The sequence below is a fragment of the Dermochelys coriacea genome, chromosome 9 (assembly GCF_009764565.3).
Source record: "Dermochelys coriacea isolate rDerCor1 chromosome 9, rDerCor1.pri.v4, whole genome shotgun sequence".
In the NCBI taxonomy this organism is placed as follows: domain Eukaryota; kingdom Metazoa; phylum Chordata; order Testudines; family Dermochelyidae; genus Dermochelys; species Dermochelys coriacea.
The window spans coordinates 87631039-87645356 of NC_050076.1; the positions used below are offsets into that span (position 1 = coordinate 87631039).

Here is a 14318-nt window from a genome sequence, read left to right on the forward strand (position 1 = left end):
ATAAAGTCGAATTGTGATGTTCCTGCAGTGCTCTTTCCTTTACAAGTTTACCAGGGCTTGCTCAAGTGCAAGAGGCTTCTTTGACTTTGGCTTTTCTTTCTTTCTTTCTACGTTTTGTGGCTCACTTTGTGAAAATCAAGAGGGCACATCTTTCACATTTTTCTTGGTCACTTCAAATCTCATCAATACCTTTCTGTCGAATGGAAGTTTTGTGTTTGGCCCAAAATAGTTTTCTATTCATCTTCCTTTCATGTCCATGAAGTTATTGACCTTTCAATCCTTTTCTTTGATATTTAACCTTGTCCCCTGCATGTTTTCTTGTCTGATTTCTGACTTTTTAACAGGCACTTAGTTCTACCGCCTCTCAAGTGCAAGTCTGCTGCTTTACTTAGTTGGAGCAGCTTTCATCTTCTTTCTGATTGTAGACTATTAATGTCCTTCCTTTTCTGACAGCAGAATTGTTCTTGTTTCACTTTTGTTTTTCTGGACCAAGTCTCTCTCCTTTGAATAAACTCTTTCCCCAGTCTCAACTCATTCATTCAGGGAAGGAGGCAATGTTACTCTTTTTTAATTTATTTCGCTCCAGCCGCCTCCTTTCTTGGGCATGTTGCAATCAAGGGATCTTTTATGGTTGGCTTCTCTCTCGCCCTCTTGAAGGCAATGTCAGTGATGTTTCATAGGCTGATAATAAAGAGGATTGAAAAGTCAGTGTGGTGAGAATATGCTTGTAGTAACTAAGGGCCACATTCTTCACTGCTTTGAATCCCGTGTAGTCATTTACACCTGTATAAAGTGAATGCAAAGTGATTGTAAACTGCTTCCAAATCAAGTAGCTTCTTTAAAGCACTTTGCACACCTTTTGCACATATTTAAATGACTACACTAGTGCAAGGCAGAAGACAATCCTACCTTAAGCATCTGTTTTTGTGTGATATTCTTGGGGCTTGAGCCTCCTTTTCCATTAAGTTCAATGGAAAAACTCCCATTATATTCAGTAAGAGCAGAAGCAAGCTGCTAGCCACCATTAGTCTAAGGGCATGCCTACATGAGAATTTACTGTGCAGCAACCTGGTGTGTAGCTCTACAGCCCTCCAGCATGCTGCACAGTGACTCTGTCCCCCAGTGACCTTTGACATACGCCGGTAAATCATGACGGGCTTTGATATACTGTGGCACACCATGGAACCTGCTGATTTACTGTAGTAAATCATTATGTACTTTACTGCTGTATGTCAGTGTACACTAGGGGACTTTTAGTACACATCAGCAGGGTCCACATGGACAGTTACTTTATGGCACACTGGAGCTCAGTAGATTTACATGCCATCTTGCTGCTCAGGAAATGTTTGTGTTGACATTCCCTAAGAATGTAGGGTGTTGACTGGATGCTACAGACATTCTATTGTGGCTTCCAAACTACTGAATCTTGCACAGAAATCTGTGACGATGCTGCATCATCCCTAAAATCAATTTCATGACAGCATCTTTGGCAATGTTGTGTAATCCACTGGTGAATGAATATTGTAGCTCCCCTGCAGTGCCAATCCACAGAGGATATGAGTTGTTACATTCCCCAGTTATAAACAGTTGCTCTTTAGCTCAAGTTGCAGCAGTTTATACTTTTAGCATTGGAGGTCCCTCATTCAATCCCCAGTGTGTTGGCCAACATCTTGGCCATCACAATTGCACATCTTAACTGGCTTTTGAGACTTCCAAAGGCTTAAGAGATTTTGATTAGTTGCATTCTGAACAGATAATCTGTTTTGACCATTTCTTTTAGTGTCTCTGCCCTCTATTTCCAGTTTTCTGAAATTTAATTTCTCCTCTTGGTAAATCTAGCTGAAACAACCACCCTTTAACAACAAAGGTTCACAGGAATTCAGGAACAAAGGGAAGACACAGATATAAGACACTGATGCCATTAGTGTGCCAGATATCCATCTCCTTTAATAAACAGCCCAAGTGCCACAACAAATCCTCATGGAACTATTTCAGAAGGTGCGCTTAGCATTTAAAGGAGATTTTATTCTGCATGTCAAGTATCAGGGAGTAGTTGTGTTACTCTGTATCCTTTGTTGTTTTTGTGGAGTCCAGTGGCACCTTAACGACTAACGGATTTATTTGAGCATAAGCTTTCGTGGGTAAAAACCCCACTTCTTCAGGTACATGGAGTGAAAATTACAGATGCAGGCATTATATAATGATACGTGAAGGAAAGGGAGTTACCTCACAAGTGGAGAACCAGTGTTGACCGGGCCAATTCAATCAGGATGGATGTAGTCCACTCCCAATAATAGATGAGGAGGTGTCAATTCCAGGAGAGGCAAAGCTGCTTTTGTAATGAGCCAGCCACTCCCAGTCCCTATTCAAGCCCAAATTAATGGTGTTAAATTTGCAAATAAATTTTAGTTGTGCTGTTCCTCTTTGAAATCCGTTTCTGAAGTTGTGTGGGGTTTTTTGTTTTTGTTTTTGTTCAAGTATAGCTACTTTCAAATCTGTTATAGGATGTCTAGGAATGTCCTACTGGCTTTTGTATGTTATCATTGCTGACGTCTGGCCTGCTCATTATGACTTCAGCACCTCCTTTGATTATAATGTCAGAGTTGTTTGAGGCTGTGGATGGCGTTGCGTTCTGTCCCTCACTCTCCCAGACCTTGGGAGACAGGCCAGTCCTCGCTTACAGACAGCCCCCCAACCTGAAGCAAATACTCACCAGCAACTACACACCACACCACTGAAACACTAACTCATGAACCAATCCCTGTAGCAAACCACACTGCCTGCTCTGTCCCCACATCTACTCTAGTGACACCATCAGAGGATGCAACCTCATCAGCCACACCATCAGAGGCTCATTCACCTGTTTCAGAGTAGCAGCCGTGTTAGTCTGTGTTTGCAAAAAGAAAAGGAGGACTTGTGGCACCTTAGAGGCTAACAAATTTATTTGAGCATAAGCTTTCGTGAGCTACTGAATGCATCTGGTGAAGTGACCTGTAGCTCCTGAAAGCTTATGCTCAAATAAATTTGTTAGCCTCTAAGGTGCCACAAGTACTCATGTACCTGTACGTCTACTAATGTTATATATGCCATCATGTGCCAGCAATGCCCCTCTGCCATGTACATTGGCCAAACCGTCCTTACGTAAAAGAATAAATGGACACAAATCGGACATCAGGAATGGTAACATACAAAAGCCAGTAGGAGAACACTTCCGTCTTCCTGGACATTCTATAACAGATTTGAAAGTAGCTATACCTGAACAAAAAAAACTTCAGAAACAGCTGAAATAAAATTTAACACTGTTAATTTGGGCTTGAATAGGGACTGGGAGTGGCTGGCTCATTACAAGAGCAGCTTTGCCTCTCTTGGAATTGACATCTCCTCATCTATTGTTGGGAGTGGACTACGTCCACCCTGATCGAATTGGCCCTGTCAACACTGGCTCTCTACCAGTGAGGTAACTCCCTTCTCTTCATGTGGCAGTATATTTATGTCTGCATCTGTAATTTTCACTCCATGCATCTGAAGAAGTGGGGTTCTTACCCATGAAATAAGATTTATTATGCTCAAATAAATCTGTTAGCCTTTAAGGTGCCACTGGACTCCTTGTTGTTTTTATTCTGCATGATTCTGCTATCTTCCCAATGTGATGGGTCTTGACGTTCTGGGGAGAGATCATTGGACCTAAAGTAACTTGCTACCATGTGATCTTATGTACCTATTGTAGGGAATGCATCTAGGATGAGCAGGATTTAAAAATGTACTTGGGAGGTCGCCTTTGTTATCTTGCTAGTTAATCCAGCAGAAGGCATATAACCTGTTGATATTCCCTACGAAAGTGCTGGGATGAGGGCTCTAGCCCAAACTTTGCAGGGGTGAGTAAGCATGAGAGAGATTCTTTTTACTTGCTGCTGTTTGAGGACTACGAAAGAAGCAACAGCTCTGGGATGCTTATTGGAGAAGGTCTCACTGTATTTTATGTGAAAATCCTAATAACTACAGTGCCCCAGAAAGGAAGAGACTATCTAGAGGGGAAACCTAGGCTCCATTCCAGCCACAGTAGCAGTGTTTATCACTGTGCATATCACTGTGCATAGCAACCCTTCCCCTTGCCATGCCTTATAAAAACAGGTCACCCACCCATTGTTTGCAGTCCTCTTTAGACTGCAAGTTTCATTAAGTCTGTACATTAACAACACCAGTGGTGCCTGTACCATCATTTCCCTGAGGAAAGAACTGCGACTTTATTAATGCAAATTCTTTATGAAAACATAAGGATGCTGTATATCAAGAGTTATGAAATTTTCTTACTCACTGAAACAATAAAGCTCCTTTGTGACTTGCCTATTAATATCTTTCTATAATGGATTACCTTCTTTTAAGAGCACATACTGTGAGAACAATCCACCTGATGAGCAAAGTCTTTTGAAATTTATGAGGATGTGTTAATGCTTACTAAGATTATAAGAGAGACATGAAAGTTACTGGAGTGACTGCAACATTGGAGCAGAAATGGATGCACTTTAAAGCAAGAGAGCTTAGAACAAAATTTTTCTATCTATTGTGGCAGTGGTTCCTCCTCTTCTCTAACACCTTCCTATTGTGAACCTGACCTTCCTTTGCTGTCCCTTCCTAGAAGCTGATTCGGCCCCTGATTTCTGATTTATAAATGGGTGCCTTTGCGGAATCCATCTGAGTTCAGATCTAAAATGGATTTTTCCCAAAGTTCAGGGGTGCTTGGACCACTAAGATTGGGTAAGGCGCTTATCAGGTGCAAATTGACAGTCAATAGAGCTATGTTGCTTTACAACAACTGAGGATCTGGCCCCTTTGGTTCAGCCCATTGAAGATATGGGTCAGTTGTGATGTTTTGGAACCCAAATCAAACTTCATAAGTTTAGAGAGGGGGCTTCAGAACTGGGATATTGGTTCAAGCCCATATCTACCTGATTTAAAATTTAAAACAATTCTCATTCTAGGCATCGCTGTCTTTCTTCCTTATGAAATTTTTCATATTTTTTTCAATGACTATTTTGAAGTATAAAATATTTGATTTTTTTAAATATATACGGCCCAATCCTTCAATCCTCCACTGAATAAATCACCTACAGAAGTCCATTTAATTCAGGATCACCGATTTGGTTCATGTTGACTAGGGTTGTACTCGGCAATTTGAAATATGTACCCACACTTTGGGGCCTCTTTCCTCTGAGGCTACAGTAGATCCGTAAGCTAATTTCTATACAACCTAAACCTTACCTTACTGCTAGCTTTGAAAATCTCCTGTTTTGTCACACATTCACAGGGGAGCTACATTCTCATTGTCAGCCTAGGTGATCTCCTAAGGAATAGCAATACAAGGATAGTTTCTCAAAGCTCTAGAGATAGGGAAGCAGTGACAAACATTTGTAAACATTACTTTAATATATCTATATCTTCCCAACTCTGACTGTCTCTGCAGATGTATCTTACTTCAGTAGCTCTGTAAGGCACTATAACTAATTACTATTGTGGTAACTGTTTTTCATTGGGATAAAGTTATTGAGTTACAAAAGTATCCATTGGAGGAATTTAGGGGTTTTTAACATTTTGAGCCCCTTGGCTGGTTACTCATCTAAGACTCCAAACTCAGAGTAAATTACATAGGGTGGCGGTCTGTGCAGTGAGATACAGAGGGTGCAGTGTAAACATATTGTTAACATATCCCACTGGGAGAGATGCAGAGCCTTGCTTCTGCAGCGTGTTTGTAGAATGTGTCTCAAACTTGGATTAGAAACACAATTCAGGGAACAGGTATCCCACAAGGATGGTGTGAACATACCAAGTAACACTACTGAACTCAGACAGCTGTCATCCTCAGTTACTTGTCATGCTGTTGTAGCTGTATTGGTCCCAGGATATTAGAGAGAGAAGGTGGGTGAGGTAATATATTTTATTGGATCAACTTTTGTTGTGAGAGACAAGCTTTGGAGAGAAGTTTTTGAAAACTTGTTTCACCAACAGAAGTTGTTTCAATAGAGATATTATTTCACCCACCTTGTGTCTCTAATCTCAGTTACTTGTTAGGCACAGCAGCGTAATGCCATCAAATGCAATCAGAGTAGCATAGATCAAATTACCAAAGTACAGAAAGTCTGCCTTTAAGAGTTTAGATGTAGCTTGGAATCACTGAAGTAGTTTACTTCTTTAAAAGGAAGTTATTTTAAAGTCTCTGTCCAAACCAGACACAAACTGGACTAATAATATTATTGGAGAATCAGGAACGAATACAGTCTGGTATCTTTAGGAGATACCTGTAAGGCACTAGCTGTATCAAAACATACTGCAGTATATAATAATGCACAGTAAGAGAATGAGGATACAGAAAACACACCATCTACCTCTCTCTTTTTGTCTTTCATTTTAAGTATTAATAACCCCATTTACTACATTCCATTTTTATGCTATCAACATTTTAAATTCAGTAGCTTAAACTTCACAGCTGGTATGGTCTAAGCCTTTAATCTTAATAACGATCCCTTGATCTGCCGTGGCCTTTCCAATTCAGATGTTGTTAGATGTCCCTTTTGGGAACTTTCCAGCTGTTTTTTGTTTTTTAGTTCATGTATATTTATTTACATGGCCTCTGAACCCCATTTGATAATAGAAAAGTGCTGCACCGTTTTTCAGAAAACCAACTCTAGTTGGGAAGAAATCAACATATGGCAACATTTTCTTTATTGAATGTTTATGTTCTGGTGTGACCTTGTCAGTGCCTTTGACTGTACTGCGATAGGTTATAGAAAAATGCTTTCAGGAATAGCAAATGTGACCTGACATTAATTTGCACATACAGCACATTATTCATACTGAAAATAGCATAATTTTTGCCTGGAAAGAAATCATGCAGACTTTTTTAGTGGTAAGTTTCTAATTAAATATTTAGTTTTTACTGACAGGTGTTTTTTTTTGTTGCGGTTTTTTTGCTTTAAATGTGTAATTGGAATCTAAGTTAACAGTATTGCAAAAGATCGAGTTTGGTTGATCACCTCGGTGTTTTTAATACTATGGCCATCAAGGACCTTAAAACACTTGGCAAGATTTAGTAAACTAAAGAGAACACCTTTGTGAGATTGAGCAGGATAACTTCTCTTTTTGTTTATAGGGAAAAAGCGGCATGAAATCATTTTTTCCTGTGGCCACATGGAAATATCTATCAGACCCAGGAATAGAATCTACCTCCTGGTCTTGTAACATAACCACAAACCTTCCTTAGAACAAGGGAAACTATAATAAGGGCATGAGGACTGGAGTCCAAAAATATCTCCTGTGTTGGTGGTCTGAGGGAGGTTATTCCATCGGGGATAGGTGAGTGAGTTTGGAAAAAATAAGACAACCCCATTCCCACATTGTTTTTCCTGAAATTGTATTTTTTGATATATTTTTGTCAAGATTTGAATTTTTGACAAATACACAGGGTGAATTTTTCACACAAAAATATTCCTACCTTTTGACCCCACCTATGGCTTAAAAAATTATCAGAATCTGTCTCAAAAGAAAGTCATCCTTTTTTCACCTAATTGAAATTTTTTATGAAATAGGTTCCCATGCTGTAACCAATATCTCTGCTGATTCTTCCCTCCTTTACATCAATAACAATGTGAGGGCCACATTCTGTGCCTGGATGTGTGAACACAACTCCAAGATCAAGTCAATGCAGATTGTGATCGTGCCACAAATTCCAGGTTTGTTCTTAGGCTGTGATTCTGCAAACATTTTATATACCTGCTTAATGTTAAGAATGTAAGTTGTCCCTTTTGACTTTAACAGGACTGCTTACATGAGGGAATTAAGCACATGCTCAAGTATTTGAAGGATCAGGGACTTAGTGAGTAACAAAACCAACTAAGTGTCCTTTGCATTGTGGCCTCTTGAGTATTGCTGTCATATTGATTCATTTGTTGATTTGATTCCCATGCCTCTGGAAATATAGATTATTTTTATACTTTTTTTTATTTTTTAACAAGTGAAGAAGCAAACTTGCAAAATTCAAATGGTTAAAATATTGATATAAGTGGTAAATAGTCAAAATGTTCTTTTATTAATAAGCCAAAAGACCAGGAGCAAAATCCGGACCTCAATTAAGCCTAGGGGACTTTAGCCATTAGCTTCAATAGGTCCAGGATTTCACCCAATAAGAATTTTAGTTACTTCCTCTCTTAATACATTAAAATGTGTATTGAAACTGATGCAGGATGTCTGCCTAATTCCAGCCAGTTTCATTTTTCAGTTTACATCAATGAAAAGCTATAATAAAAGTATTATCTTTTATTGATGGAGATCAGATACCTCTTTCTGTTGTATGAATGGTCAAGTCTGATAGATTGTCAGGCGGGTAAAGAAGGTGTTATCACTTTCTTTTTGTAGTGGATCATGGGCTTTTCTCCTTCTTTTACCATGGTAGCATGTGCCTTTGCTGTATGTACTAGCTCCCAATTTACCAGTGAAAACTGAACATAGTACTTGCAACTGTATGGCTTCAGAAAGAGAGAATGGGGTGTGGGGGAACCCCAAAGAGTAGCAAACCTTTGACTCAACAAACCTAGAGATTGTACTACATAGGGTCCCATTTCCTGCTGAAAAAGGGGAAATCAAAGGTGCTGCTGCTGATGTCTGCAGATGGTGGTTAGAAATGGTATTGTTTCAGTATAAGGTGAAATGTGTGACCCAGAACAAGTGATTGGCAAAAAAGAGAATACATTATAACTATATAAATTGGGAAACCTAACTAAACTGTGAATAGGGGAGAAAATTAAAGGGAAGAAAGATACATGGAAGGGATGGAGAATACAAGACAAACTCTCTTCTCTGTTACCCACTCCATCACGGTTACATTATGTAATTTGTCCCAAGAAGGTGAACAACATGAAGAGACAGTAGAAATGGTTTGCATTTGGGTATGATTTTTCTAGACTACAAAATTAATCCACTTCTTCTGTAGAATTCAGAGGGCACTAGGCCAAATTTCCCAGCTTAAGCACCATAGTCATTTGAGGTAATTAGTGACTCTATGTATGAGATTTTAAAAATGTTCTGATATGATAAACACATTAATTTCTGGGATATCGATCACAAAAGCATTATATAGCTGAAAGGTCAGGGCCCTGTTATGTGATCACATCCTGAGCTGTTCCAGGAAAAAACAATTAGTTGTAAAGCAATATTAACTCAGAGAGTAGAAGTCATGAAAAGCACAAAATACAGAATTTAGCTGATAAAACTAAGTGGTCTGGGTATAGAGACTCTTGTACTTCAGTTTGGCCTGGTGACCATAAAAGGAATCAAAGTTATTTCTTCAATTATTAGGAATCTTTTCTCAATAAGAGAATATATACAAATACATAAGCAGTCGTATGCATACGTACACACATTTGACAAGAGAGAAATAGAATCCATTGCCAGTATGAAAGTACAAATCTATTGCTGGCATAAAACTAATCATAAAAAAGATGAAGAATGCCAATGAAAAATGCAAAGAGAAAAAGATTCTTAGTTCTTTGATATTTGACTTGATATTCTGTGGACTGCTGACCTTTCTTGCATTATTAAAGATGTCTTGACATATTACTGACATAATATTGCTCAGTGTCTCTGGCAGATGTTGACGGTAATATGCTCTGGAGATTCTTCCAATCTTCTGTAGACAATATTGCTAGAAGCTTTAGGATGAGAAAGCTTCAAAGGGCTGAGCTTGAAATATGTCATTAGAATTATACATTTTGTGTATTCAGTTGCAAGCATAGGAAGCAATTTAAATTAGAAGAGTGAAAAATCTTGTTGAAATCTACAATGTACATAAGTTTGGGGAGAAAATATTAAAGGAAATTCTGCAATTGTACTAATTATTTCAGTGCTGTTATACACACATTTATTTCCTTTTTTAAAAAAATAAACAAACCTAACTCAATTCCTTGAAAATATTCTTCACCTTTCCAGTGACTATGGAAAAGGTGTTACATGTAGAAATGGGACATGGAGATAATTTGCATATCTAGAATAAGATTAGGGCTCAAATCCCAATTAAGGCTATGGTTGAGGTTGAATTTAACCACGCAGAAGTTTCAGTAGTTGTTTTTCCTGTGGTTTATGACCCAAATGGCTTATCTGTGAAATGTTTGAGATTAAAATGTCACAGAAATTATATTTCTGTAAGATTCCATCCATAAAAACCACAAAACTGTGCCTGTGTAGGTATGGCTACAACCCAGAACTAAATTTTAGGGGCAGCTTCAGATTTGAGGCAAATATTAAATGCCATCCTTGAAATCTAAGAAATTTTGACTCGCCGTTGTGGTTCTGATTTTGGCTCATCTCTGATTTGTTGACATGGCCTGACAGCGTTATGAAAGATCTCGTCTGTGTAACTTTTAGGTATCATATGGCTGTGGTTTTAGCATTTGGTTCCATTTTATGTAAACCATTTCAGTGTGGGAGATTTGAATAAAAGCCCATTTCTACAAATGTCATGTGATACAATAATATACAAACCTATAATAATTCTAATTACAAAAGGAACATGATGCTAGCTCTCAAGAGTTGGTGCTGTAGTTGCTGAGTTTGATTCCTCAATGACCCAGTGATGCCTGTATGTATGCAGGTATGGTTTATAACAAAACCGTATCCCAGAGAAGAGTCTAGACCTTGTAGCCATCAGACATTTCGGATAATCTTGTTTTACCGGGCAGTATGTAACATGGTGGGTTAGAATATGTATTATGTCGTTGGCTGGACCTGATAAGACTACACTGATGAGATACAGGAGCAATTCGGTAAACAAGAGCTGTAGGTGCTTGGCTTAGATTCATGCTAGTGGGTTCGTTTACACAGCTATAGTTCATTACATTTCATGTTACATATGTAAGGAGACTGTTGTCCCCTTATTAACATTCAGTGGGGAGGTTTTGGTTGGTTAGCTCCCAGTACTAAAAGAAAGGGGAAGGGTAAATGAGAAATCCGGACCCTGAGACTGACAGTCCCCAGGAACAATGGGGAGAGGCGCTGCTCCAGGTCAGCCTGACTGAAAGGGCGAGCAGGCTAATCAAGAAGTCAGGAGGCCAGGGTGGAAGCTGGATTTGCCTGGGTCAGACAGAGTGGGGCTGAGCTAAGGAGAAAGCAGGGGCCCAAGCTGAGCTGGGGAGCAGAACTGTGCCAGAGCCAGAGGGACCAGAAAAGCAGCCCAGAGAGAGAGCAGCCCCTGTGCTGGGAGCAGAGCTGCAGCCCCAAAGCCAGAGGCACAGCCCAGAGAGAGCAGACTTGCCCTGGGAGGAGAGCTACAGCAACCAGAGCCAGATGGGCCAGAAAAGCAGCTCAGGAAGCAGGTCAGTGCTGGGAGCAGAGTCACAGAAGCAGCCTGCAGAGCGGACCTGTCCTGGGAGCAGAGCTGCAGCAACCAGGGCCAGAGGGGCCAAAGAAGCAGCCCAGGGAGCTGGAGGCAGAGAAGCAGCAGCAGCAGTGCTGAAGCAGAGTGGTGGAACTGGGGCTGGAGCAGTCTGGAGCCGGGTGGGGTGAGCAGCTGGGGAGAAAGAGGGGGACCCTGGGCAGCGGGCCCAGCACAGGGAGACTCCTCAGCCAAGAGGCTCTGCAGGCCAGGCTTGGAGAGGGATTGTAACCCCTACATGGCAGGGGCGACATTGGGAAGAACGGTCCTGCCACTTAGAGCCTGAGAGTGTGTGGCCACCTCCAGAGCAAGTGTTCAACCCTCAGCATCCCTGTAGCACAGCCAGGGCCTAAAAAAAAAAAAAAGGCCTGGGACCTACAAGAAACCGACTGTGAACTGCCCTGACGTTTCAGAGACACTGTTTGTGATGTTCCCTGCCACAGAGCGGGTTGATGTGTTTCCTTTAACCTTTCCCATTTTTCCTTATTCCTTTTTAAACTAGTTTGCTAATTGAATAAATTGTATTTGCTTTAAAGTATATGTAATGATCAGTGGGTCAGAGAAGTGCCCAGTGCAGAGAGAGTACCCCGGAGTGGGGACACCCTAGCCCCTGTCCTAGGTGACCACAGCAGGGTTGGGGGTTGAGCCCCTGAGGAATCCTGGGCCTAGCCTTGTTGGGGTTACAAGGACTCTGCCAGACAGGAGAGTGGAAGGGGAATCCTCCAGGGCAGGGAGGCCACTGGGTAAAGAAAGTGGGAGCAAGAACTCAGATCCTTCCGCTAGCCTATTTCACTGGGGGAGTGCAAAAGCCAGAAAAGTTCCGCACAATAGCAGGGACTTTTCCCCTGCTTACACTTCGTTCCTAGCATCAGGGGCCTACTGTGCATGTTATTCCCTTGCTTTCTACCTGAATAACTTTGTCTTTCACTCTTGACTCCTGTACTTTTTTTCTAGCCCTGGCCTGATGCTCTTTTCTGCTCATTGTAACAATACAAACGCACTCTATCTCTGACCTGTGTCTTGATTCTCAAAGCTCTATTCCTTGAGCTTGCTCCCTGTTCTGGAGGGCAAGGGGAGGCAGGAGTCCTTTAAAAAGAAAGGAAGGAAAATAAGCTACACAAGTCAGAATTAGAACCAAATCCCAGAAATTTGCAGCCCTGTTATATGTGGCTGGTCATCGCTTGCTGGAAGACTTCTCTACCAACAAAGCCGATAACAGGGGAGGGCCAGCCACCCAAGCAGCAATCACAGTATTCTATATGGTACAGGTTGTTATACTGTTCTCATCACTGCAGTATCTGATTGCCTTCCAATATTACATTAAGCAACATGACTATCCATCTATTACATTTTCTTTGTTTTCTCATCCTGTTCCGAGGGTGCAAAGTAGGTACACTAGAATGTCTCATTTTGGTAGGGATTTGGAGTTTTTTAAAACACACATGCTGCTGTGTATTTGTTTGAGAAGGGAAGGTCAATGAAATATACCTTGCACTTGGAGTGGAAGAAGTTGATGAGGTTTGTGATGTCCCTCCTGCTCCTAAACAGGGAGATACAAATTCTAACATGGAACTACCATTTATAGTGTCAAGTATCAGGGGGTAGCCATTTTAATCTGTATCCACAAAAACAACAAGGAGTTTGGGGGCACTTTAAAGACTAACTGATTTATTAGGGCATGAGCTTTCATGGATAAAATACTACTTCTTCAGATACATGGAGTGAAAATTACAGGTGCAGGCATTATATAATGACACATGAAGGAATGGGAGTTACCTCACAAGTGGAGAAACAGTTTTGACAGGGCCAATTCGATCAGGGTAGATGTAGTCCACTCCCAATAATAGATGAGGAGGTGTCAATTCCAGGAGAGGCAAAGCTGCTTTTGTAATGAGCCAGCCACTCCCAGTCCCTATTCAAGCCCAAATTAATGGTGTAAAATTTGCAAATTAATTTTAATTCATCTATTTCTCTTTGAAGTCTTTCTAAAGCTTTTTTTGCTCAAGTATAGCTACTTTCTATAAGATTTGAATGTCCAGGAAGATTGAAGTGTTCTTCTACTGGCTTATGTATGTTACCATTCCTGATGTCCGATTTTGTGACCATTTATTCTTTTATGTAGGGACTCTCCGGTTTGGCCAATGTACATGGCAGAGGGGCATTGCTGGCACATGATGGCATATATAACATTAGTAGACATGCAGGTGAATGAGCCTCTGATGGTGTGGCTGATGTGGTTGGGTTCTCTGATGGTGTTGCTAGAGTAGATATGGGAACAGAGTAGGCAATGAGGTTTGCTACAGGGATTGGTTCCTGGGTTAGTGTTTCAGTGGTGTGGTGTGTAGTTGCTGGTGAGTATTTTCTTCAGGTTGGGGGGGCTGTCTGTAAGTGAGGACTGGCCTGCCTCCCAAGGTCTGGGAGAGTGAGGGATCATTTTCCAGGGTAGGTTGTAGATTGTTGATGATGTGCTGGAGAGTTTTTTAGCTGTGGCTGTATGTGATGACCAGTGGTGTTCTGTTGTTTTCCTTGTTGGGCCTGTCCTGTAGTAGGTGATTTCTGGGTACCTGTCTTGCTCTGTCAATCTGTTTCATCAATTCCCCAGGTGGGTATTGTAGTTTTAAGAATGGTTGATAAAGATCTTGCAGGTGTTTCTCTGTCTGAGAGAATGGAGCAAATTTGGTTGCATCTTAGGGCTTGGCTGTAGACAATGGATCGTGTGATATTTCCTGGATGGAATCTGGAGGCATATATGTAAGTATAGCAGTCAGTAGGTTTCCGGTATAGGGTGGTGTTCATTTGACCTTCACTTATTTGCATTGTAATGTCCATGAAGTGGCTCTCTAGTGTGGAGATCAAATCGGACTGGGAGTGGCTGGCTCATTACAAAAGCAGCTTTGCCTCT

General features: G+C 40.8%; 1 protein-coding gene across 9 annotated transcripts in view; it reads left to right on the forward strand.

The window, feature by feature from the left end:
- LOC119861038 overlaps window positions 1-14318 on the forward strand; it is a 362455-nt gene that overhangs the window by 152516 nt on the left and 195621 nt on the right. For 3 of the 9 annotated variants that reach the window (XR_006274119.1, XR_006274120.1, XR_006274121.1), the window contains exon 7: window positions 7581-7724. The exons of 5 other annotated variants lie outside the window; for them this stretch is intronic. The gene's annotated coding sequence lies outside the window, so the exon portion shown is untranslated. Of the gene's footprint in view, window positions 1-6665; window positions 7348-7580; window positions 7725-14318 lie in introns of those variants that run through there. One more of the 9 variants, XR_006274133.1, reaches the window with a different exon arrangement.